Source organism: Mastomys coucha, unplaced genomic scaffold (assembly GCF_008632895.1).
Source record: "Mastomys coucha isolate ucsf_1 unplaced genomic scaffold, UCSF_Mcou_1 pScaffold5, whole genome shotgun sequence".
Classification (NCBI taxonomy): domain Eukaryota; kingdom Metazoa; phylum Chordata; class Mammalia; order Rodentia; family Muridae; genus Mastomys; species Mastomys coucha.
This window is the reverse complement of record NW_022196911.1, coordinates 58,111,733-58,121,610: the sequence shown is the minus strand read 5'-3', so window position 1 is coordinate 58,121,610 and position 9,878 is coordinate 58,111,733. Positions and strand designations below refer to the sequence as shown.

The following is a 9,878-nucleotide window of genomic DNA, read 5'->3' as shown; positions in this document are numbered from 1 at the left end:
AAAGAAAGAAAAAGAAAGAAAGAAAGAAAGAAAGAAAGAAAGAAGGAAGGAAAGAAAGGAGGAAAGAAAGAAAGAAGGAAGGAAAGAAAGAAAGAAATGTGCCCCCACCCCAGACTCGGGTATTTAAATGCTTGGCCTCCATTTGGTGGTACTATTTGAAGAAGTCACAGGGTCTTCCTGAGGTGCATGCAGCCTTCCTAGAGGGAGTAAATCGCTGGAGGTGGGCTTGGAGCGTTCACAGTTCTCTCTGCTTCATTGTGCAGATGAGAAGCAAGTTCTTGGGTCCCTGTTCTGGCCACCTATGACAAGCTTTTCTCTCTCTCAATCTCCTCTCTCTCTCTCTCTCTCTCTCTCTCTCTCTCTCTCTCTCTCTCTCTCTCTCTCTCTCTCTCTTTCTCTCTCTCTCAATAAAAGTCAAAATAAACTCTTCCATAAATCACTTTTGCTCACGGTGTCTTCCCACAGCAATAGAAAACAACTAGCACATGTGTCCGAGCATAAGACATTCCTCGGTTCAGAAACGTTGACATTATTTTATTACATTATATTTTTTTTTACATAACTTATTTTGAGACAAGGTCTCACTATGTACCTAGCTCCGTGTCTTTAAACTCACAATCCATCTGTCTCGGCTTCCCGAGTGCTAAGAGTACAGGCATGTGCTACCACAGCCAACATAAAAGGTACAAATGCTCATCAGAACGAGGGACATGCGGCACTCTCAGCGTTTGTATGCGCCAGACTTAGGAAAAAGTCTAATGTAGCCTCCCAGGGAAGGAGCTAGAAAAACAAGTGCAAGGGAATAAGATGAGGGACCAAAGACCAGGGCAGGAGATTAAAGCGAAGTCACCGGTGCTGCCCTCTATTGGCTCAGGATTCGAGGAAGTCTGAAGCTACTCCAGTCTTCCAGTTACCATTCTGACTCCAAATGGTCTGTGTGCCCATTGAAAGGGAGTCCCTTCTCTGAGTCCCCAGATTAAAGGATGGGACGATGCTCGCTTCCACTCAACAACTTCTAGCAACGTTTAGTGTTTTTTTTTTTTCTTTTTTACAGATTTAATGTAGCTTCCATAAAAATGAAACTGCAGAATCACTGGATGTTTTTATTTTTAAAAGACAGGAGAGGCAACACCCACAACTCCTGGGACCTTAACCCAGCAGCTTCATGCAACTTATAACCAAAGAAAGAGGGTCACGGACACTAGTCAAAGGCTCTTGGTCCACACTGAAGACCTTCTTGTGATGGCAGAATACAAGAGTACATGTCCAAGAGCTCAGAGAACCACCGAGGCAGAGAAGCAGCAGCATAGACCAGCCAGTGCCTGTTCTCCTGTTTCACCGTGTGGTCTTGGAAGACAGCCTCCTTGATCTAAAGGCCTGAGCTTTGCCCTGCTATTCTAGCTTTTGGGAATGTTGACCGTCTACCTCATTAAGTTTCTAGTTTCAGAAACCCGAACAAACTCATTTGAGGTCCTAGAGCACACGAATGATATAAAGTAGCCGGATACACTCCTGTCCTTCTCAGTGTAAGTGCCCACACATAAATAAACCAGACTGTAGAGAGTTCCACTGCTGTAAATAGAAAGTTGTTGCCATTGTTCTCCTTCTCCAAGTCAGAATGGCCCAGTTTATATTAACACACTCACTCTAGTGGCAAATACACTCTTTATTTCCCCATCTTAAATTGCATATTGAAATTCTCTGGGAAAATGCTAGATACTTGCAGTGTCTAGTATGATGATATTAAGTATTAGTATCAGACTCTTTAGTGTCTAATTTGTAAAAGTTGACCTGACATCTTTAACGTGCAATATCAGACTTAAATTATAGAAAAGCCAAGAAGACTCGCGGTTGGAGATGGTGGCTTAATCTGTGGTGATTTAGAACAGTGGTTCTCCAAAGTTCACCTGGACTTCGGGTTCAAACACAACCCACAGCACCTCCTCCCCAGAGCTGCCTACCTGGGGAGGTGGATAGGACACTGTCATTGCCTCTCTAGGAACTTCCCAGGATGGTGCTAAAACTATTGGTCCTGGGAACCTATTCTGAGTCTCACTCATTAAAACGGCTATTGGAAGAATCAGTGAGGGCAAACCCAACTTTCTCTCCCTTTTTTCTTGAGACATGGGTTATCGGCATGCTGAAGAGGGGGTGTACAAGAGACTGGACCCAGGTAATGTACCATGGAGCGTGCTGACTGGGTGCATCTGTAAAGCCTTTGCCAGCATCCTTCCTGTAAGGGTTACATTTTATTGCCGTGATTAAAAGCACCATAGCAGAAGCAGCCAAGGGAGAAATTTATTTGGGCTTACAGCTCCAGAGGAAGAGTCCATAACCCAAAGAAGGCATAGCATCAGGAAGCCAGGGAAGGAAGCTGAGATCACATCTTCAACCATAGCAAAGAGCAGGAGGAGTGAATTGGAATGGGAGTAGGGCTGTAAACCCTCACAGCCCATCCCCAGCGACCTCCTAGAGCAGGTCTTCACCCTCTAAAAGCCCCATAGCCTCTCCAAACAGCAAAACTAACTGTGAACCAAGTGCTCAAATACCTGAGCCTCTGGGGGAAGACTTCTCAGTCAAATCATAGCACGTCCTGAAAGTCAGGTTTCAGATATATCCCGGCATGCCCTGCTGCTAATCTAAGAATTATGAGACCTAGGTCCTTTGCTTTGCCTCCATATGACCCTGGGCTTATACAGGGCCTCCCCTGAGAGAACTCAGTGGGACCAAGGATACTGGGAGAATACAACAGTCCCAGTGCCCGCCCTCCCCCCAAGAAACCTGCAATGTTTAGGGGTTCACAGGAAGGATTTTGTTGTCCTGCCAGATGGTGGAAAGTTATGTTTCTTAATCCCCAAACTATAGAGGGTCTTCCTCTCTGCTGTGCTTGGATAAACTTCCTAGATAGATAGGTAGTCCTCAGTCTGTATCCAGATAGACCCATAGTAAGTTTAAAATGCCCTAAGTCAGAACTTAGTTTAATATGTCTAGCCTCCAAGACACTATAGCTGAGCCTTGCCTGCCTTCAACATGCCAGGGTGCTACAGAGTACCTACAGCTGGGAAAAACTTTGTTACTATTGAACACTTTGTGAACACAGGCAGCCCGATGATGGTAACGTGAATTGGCTTTTGCAACCTCACGAAGTCAAAGCATTGTAGATTGAACCATTTGTACTTCCATGTCTATAGAGCCATGTACATTATAAACAGACTGGAGAAGACAATGGATGCGTTTTTATTAATGTGGTGTATCTCAGACTAGGGGACACTGAGTCACACCTCCTGCTTCTGGCTCCCAAAGCAGCCATTGTGCTTCAGGCTTACTGCTTGTGACCAATCCTAACCAACCCGTGGGATGATACCCAAGTAGGGGGCTGCACCAAACCAGAAGGGAGATGGTCCACACATCCCATGGCACTCTCCCTCCCAAAAGGCCGATGGAGAGAAAGCAAATGGGCTCAGTGGGACCTCATGGAGATGGGCCGCTCCTCCCGGGCCTTCATTTCTTTCTCTCCAAAGCTAAGATGCTAAATTTCATTAGACGAGAAGCCCCTTCAGTCCTGAGCCAGAAGCACAGTGACTTTCTGTTCTTTCACACGCCACTCCTGGGCCCTCTTCTCTGTACTATGCTGGGAACGTGCCCTCTCATCACATTCGGGAAGGAGGGAGTGTCTGGGGCCCAGAAAGGCTGTGAACAGTCCCTAGGCAACCAAGGCGGACTTCAGAATATACAGTCAGTTTCAAAATGGCAAGGCGCTTAGACAATGTTGCATTGTGGCATTTAAAAACATGCATTTTTAAGAGCCTGGGCTTACTGAGTCAGCAATCTGGAACATTCTCAAGAGGCTAAAAATATCCCCCAAAAGTGAACTGAATTTTAAACTGCGCTTTTAAAAATGTTCTTTGTGGAAACAAATGAGTGTTTCTTCTTTGAGAGTTATCCGTTTCCTGCATTTAGATGGTCACTGGAATCGCACAGGTCTCAGACGGGGCTAGGGTGAACATCATGGCCCGAAAGGCTTTTTTCCATCCTTGCTTCCATAGCAGGGGACAGAAACTTCTAAGTATAAATCTCTAAAATGATTTGCATGTTCAAAGCACTGAAGCTCAGTGTTCTTTTCATCTGAAGGTTCTCTTTCTCATCGAACAGCTAGACAAAGGCCATCTACATTTTCAACCAGGAACCAAACTTGGGTCTGCCAAGTACTTAGTTTCTGATGTTGCTTGAATTCCGATAGCAAGACACAAACCATCAGCTCATTAATGGTCCGAAACATTCCGGTCAAAAGGATAGCTCAGTGTTACCTCCATGATCTTAACTCTATGCAACAATCAATGATGGCTACTTTCCGTTGGTAACAACACAGTCGAGAATCATCCTGGGAAAGAGTCTTGATGAGGGAGGGACAGGCTACATCAAGGTGACCAACTTGTGGGCATGGTTGTGAGGGGTTTGACTACCTTAGTTGTGCTGAGAAGATGCCATTGCCTGGATTTAAGAGTGTAAAAAGAGAATGTGTCCATTCCTTCCCCTCTCTGCTCTAACTATGGGTGTGTCTAGCTGCTTCAAATTCCTGCTGCCTTGATTTCCCCAAAGTGATGGGCTATACCCCAGAACTGTGAGCTAAAATTAACTCTTCCTTCTGAGTTGCCTCTCTCAGGGCACTGTGTCACAGCAACTGGAAAGGAACCCGGAGGCGACTTCTCCCTAGTCTCCACTAACGTACACTTGCAGAAATAAGGACAGCAAATATCCATTATAGCAAAGTAAGACTGAGTCAGGTAAGAGAGAAGCTAGGATGCACACACTGTCCAGGATGGTTCTCTCAAGTGAGCCTTGAATCCAAGGGCCAACAGTAAAGGAGGCAAAACAACCCTTCTAGCTACCATGACCAGAACCCTGTGCGGTTGGTAGCTTTTATAGCGGAAGCAGTGGTTTGGTTTGGCTTAATTTGATTGACACAGAATCTTGATATGTAACCTAGGCTGGCCTCAAATTTGCTATCCTCTTGCCTCGGCCTCATGAGTACTGGAATTACTGTCATGTAGCAGTTAGCTAACTCTTCTATGACAAAATTCCTGGTACAAACATTATAGAGAAAAAGGCTTTATTTTGGCTTATGGTTTCTGTCCATATTGCTTAGCACCACAGATTCTGGGCCCATGGTGAGACAGAACATCGTGGTGAGTGGATTGTGGTAAAAGCTACTCAAATCTCATAGTGGACAGGAAATAAAGAGGCAAGAAGCAAAGACAAAATACCCACAAAGACCCATTCCCAGTAAACTGCTCCCTCCAGCAAGGCAGCATCAAGGATAAAATAATGACTGAAACCTCCAGAACCATCACCTGGTAACTAAGCCTTCAATACCTGATCCCATGGACACAATACATTCAAACTATAACAGCCAGGGCCTGTCACCAGGGGCCACAGCACATTCAAACCAGAACACCAGAGCCTGTCACCAGGGAGACACAGCACATTCAAACCATAAAGCCTAGAGCCTGTGCCCAGCCAGGAGACCACAGAATCAAGAGACAGACTCTGCACTGCACCAAGAGCACTTTCTTTCACTATGAATGAGATAGCAGCCATTTACATTCCACTAGCTGCTAGAGGCAGAGATGCTAGACCCTCAAGTTGGTGTGGACCATCAGCCTAGCAGTGAGCACCCACTTAAGAGAATCTTACTTCAGTTTGCACAAGAACGCTCACTCAGTATCTGTTCCTGGAGATGACCCACGCCAAACACTTTTGTGAAGTAGACACCAGGCCAGGTGCTGCTGGGAATTTACCATTCACAGGAGCAGAACCAGAGGCCTAAGCAGAAGGCTGAGACACACAATGGGAAAACACTTCATGCTGACATGTCACCTAAGAGGTTTGGATTCAGGCAGGAGTGGGGACAGGGTAGTATTTTTAATTGTTTCACTTGTGAAGAATCGAACTCTGAAGCCAGGAAACATAAGCCTCTGAATAGCAGATCAAGAAGTTAAGACTACAGTTACCCTAAAATCCAGCTTTTACATGCCTTCCCACCAACACACACGCACACACACATGCACATACACATGCACACGCACATGCACACATACATGCACCCCTCTGGTTGACTACGGTTGGACCAAAGGCCTTAGCAAGATGAATTCAAGGCCCAATATGGGTCTAAGGTCACTGAAGCAATGCACAGCCAGGGCACAATGACAGAAATGGAGAAGGGATGCTGGCAATTGTCACAAGAGTTATTGGATATAAGAGTTGGGACAAAGATGCTCAGGTTATTAGTGTTGGAGCTACTGTAACATGCAGCACAACTGCAGGGCTTGAAAGGAATTCCTCTCTCACCGTTCTGAGGACTGCAAGTCTGAGACCCAAGTATCAGAAGGTACCCCGAGGCTGCTCTCCTTGGCTTGACGGTAGTCATCTTCTCCCTGTAGTTTCCCATGGCTTCTCTTTGTGAGCCCGCATTAAAGCCTCTCTACAAAGACACCAGTTACATTGGAGTTCCTTCCCTCTCTCTCTAAATTCTTTATCTCTAAGCACAGTCCCATGAATGTGTCCTTGTCTAAGAGTGGGCTCAGTTAACCCGCATCAACCCGCGTGCTCATTCAGTTCCTTCATCCCCCCAAAGGAGCAGGAAGCAAGCCTCTTCAGCCATGGTGGCTAGAAGGCATTGGCTGGAACTCAGCCAGAATTCTCTTCAGAAGTGCCCTAGCTGTCTTCTAGGATGCATGCTCAACACGACAGTCACTGTGACCTCTGAATGTGGCCTCTGAAGAGTTCTCATGTTGTTTCTGCATCTTCCTGTTCCCATCTTACAGACATGAGTTTCCAATCACCTGGCCTATCCTGAGCTTGATCTTTGGACCATTCTCTATCTCCTTCCTGACTTCATAGACTTGCTCTTTCCCGTGAATCACAGGCGCACATGGCCTCTTGTCCAATGCATGTGCCCAGCCTCCTAGCCGATTAGGCCTCTCGTTTACCACATCACAGTGGAAAGTGACTAGCACTGTTAAGTCAGTACTTTCAAGTTCTTACCATTAAATGTGATATTATTTTTCAAATCCCCCTAATACTGGTAGCAAGAATTCTTGACACCGACATGTTCTTATAATATTATATACTGAAATTCCAGGCTAGTATACCAAAGAATAAATAAATTGATAAATATTGAAAATGAAAAAGCAAATATATCTATACTCAGGAAGAAAAAAATCCCAAAGGACACATTTAAAAACATTAAGAAAATGTGATTATAGTTGAGTGTGGCAGCAGGTACCCATAACACCAGCATTGTAGCACCCAAGGCAGGAGGATCCCGAACTTGATCCTATCTCAGAAAGGAAAAAGAAAGAAAATGGAAAATATGATTATAAAAGATACTATTTAGCATAACAACAAAATAAATAAAAGGCCAAAAATTTTCCTAACAAAGAGATGAAAGGTCTTTGTGAAAAACTTACATTATTGATAGAAAGGAATGGAGAGTCAGGTTTTTTTGTGGGTTTTTTTGTTTCGTTTTGTTGTTTTTATTGTTGTTGTTTTTTTTTGTTTTTGTTTTTGGGGTTTTTTGGTTTTTTGGTTTTTTGGTTTTTTCGAGACAGGGTTTCTCTGTGTAGACCTGGCTGTCCTGGAACTCACACTGTAGACCAGGCTGGCCTCAAACTCAGAAATCCACCTGCCTCTGCCTCCCAAGTGCTGGGACTAAAGGCATGCGTCACCACTGCCCGGCTGAGTCACAGATTTTATGGGTCAGAAGATTCAATATTGCAAACATGGGACCTGCCACCAACTCACAGTTTCCACTAAATCATGAGAGAAGTCAACAGGACTCTCTAGTCTTTAACAAAGTTGGTCATAAAGTATATATAGAAGAATAATGATTCTAAGTTCTAACACCCAGCCTAAGAGATGCTTCTTTCAGACTATTTTAGCCCTCCAATGGAAGTCTGGAGAGATGGCTCAGAGGCGAAGAACACTTGGGTGCTCTTGCAGGGGACCTGGGTTCAGATGCTACATAGCAGTTCACAATGACTACAGGACCAGGGGAACCAGGGTCCTTTTCTGTCCCCCACAGGCAACTGACACACATACTGTACACATCCATAAATTTAGGCAGCATACTCATACACATTAAATTTTAAAATCTGAAAAAAAATTCATTAAAAAAGGTCTACATTGATTTAGTGTGCTGTTGGATGTTCAAATAGGGGAACAGAAGGAAAAAGTGAGTACAGACACAGACGCTATTGTGTAAGAATAAGAAGCCAGGGATATGTTTGGTAGAGGCGCAGTATGGTGTGTGGAAAGGGGGGGTGCCTCTGCTGGCCCAGGCTGAGGCATCCCTTCCCCCTGAGGGACCAGCCACATGACAGTATAGTATAGAATGGAGTTTATTTGGGGCATGGGGAAGGGAGTTGAGGGAGTAGAGACAGAGAATGGCAGAGGAGGAAAGGGAGATGGAGAGGGAGAGGGAGAGGGCGGAGGAGTAGAAGAGAGAGAGAGGCCAGCCATGAGTACATGGAAAGAGAGGGGGAGAAAGGGACAGAGAGGACAGAGGGGAAATATGGGAAAGGAGCAGGAGAAGAAGAGAGGAGAGTGAGGAGGGGGGCAAGCAGGCCCTTTTATAGTGAGTCAGGCACACCTGGCTGTTGCCAGGTAACTGTGGGGCAGAGCCTAGACAAAATGCCAACAGATGCCCATACAGTGAGTATGTGACAGCACCAATGTGTTTAATCAATGTGGGAAGAACAGATACTTCAGCAATCTACTATCCTTATGAAAAATGACAAACTAGATGTGTCAGCCAACCATGCTACTGCCATGATGCTATGTAACAAATCTTAACAAAGTCAACTGATATTTTTCAAGTTAGATACAGGTCCACACTATCTGTCTCATATTAATTTATTAGAGATAAGATAGGGTCTCTCTAGGTAGCCCTGACTGTCCTGGAACCCACTATATAGAATAGGCTATCCTCAGACTCAGAAAGATTCTACCTGCTTTGCTTCTGGAGTGCTGGAGTTAAAGGTGGACAACACAGTGCCTTCTGAGCTACACTGTAAGAAGCACTGACTGCTTGGGGCAAGGGCCTCTCCTGTTGCAGGTGAGGAACCCAGGGGGATAAACCATACATTCATTGTATGTGTGCCATACATCATATCCAGCTATTCAAAGCAAGTCCATTCAGGTAAGTTTACAGGCAGAAGTTTGAAGCTTTCATGCATGGTGTAGGAGAATACAGTCTTAGGGCAAAAGATTCTCAGGTATGACAGATTAAAAAAAAATGATATGAGACTGATAACCTCAATGTTCATCAGTAGTTCAGTGACATCTGCAAAGTGTATCAACCGCAAAGAATTAATATTTAGAATATACAAAATGCCTTCCCTTAAACAAATAAGAAAAGATGGCCTGTGCACACTGGGAATTCACCAGAATGACTTTGGATATTAGCAATATCCACTATTCATTCAAGGTGATGAGCGAACGGTGCACGGGGAAAGGTAAAATGTGATTCTTGTGTCGTACAGTGTGTAAATGCATGCTAGACTATTTTCAAAGCTGAATAAGAAAAGCAACATTTTTTAACTTGGAAGAAAATGTAGAGTATCATAACTATCTAGGTAAATGTTTTAAATACTGAAAAGTCAAGTCAGAAAAAGTCCACAAATTTGACATTTTTTAAAAAGCTTACTTAAGCTGCCCAGGGCAAGTGATATAGCTCAGTGGATAAAGACATCTGACAAATAAGTCTAATGACCAAAGTTCAACCCCGGAGCCCACAGGGTGGAAGGAGAGAATGGACTCCTGGCGGTTCTCATTCTCTCTCTTTCTCTCTCTCTCTCTCTCTCTCTCTCTCTCTCTCT

The 9,878-nt window shown here is 44.5% G+C and overlaps 1 long non-coding RNA gene across 1 annotated transcript in view; it reads left to right on the top strand.

Moving 5' to 3' along the window:
* LOC116077463 overlaps nucleotides 1-2,099 on the top strand; it is a 7,743-nt gene extending 5,644 nt beyond the window's left edge. Inside the window, exon 2 of the long non-coding RNA XR_004113249.1 lies at nucleotides 1,055-2,099. This is a non-coding gene — a long non-coding RNA (uncharacterized LOC116077463). The remainder of the gene's footprint in view (nucleotides 1-1,054) is intronic.
* The last annotated feature ends 7,779 nt before the right edge of the window (nucleotides 2,100-9,878 follow it).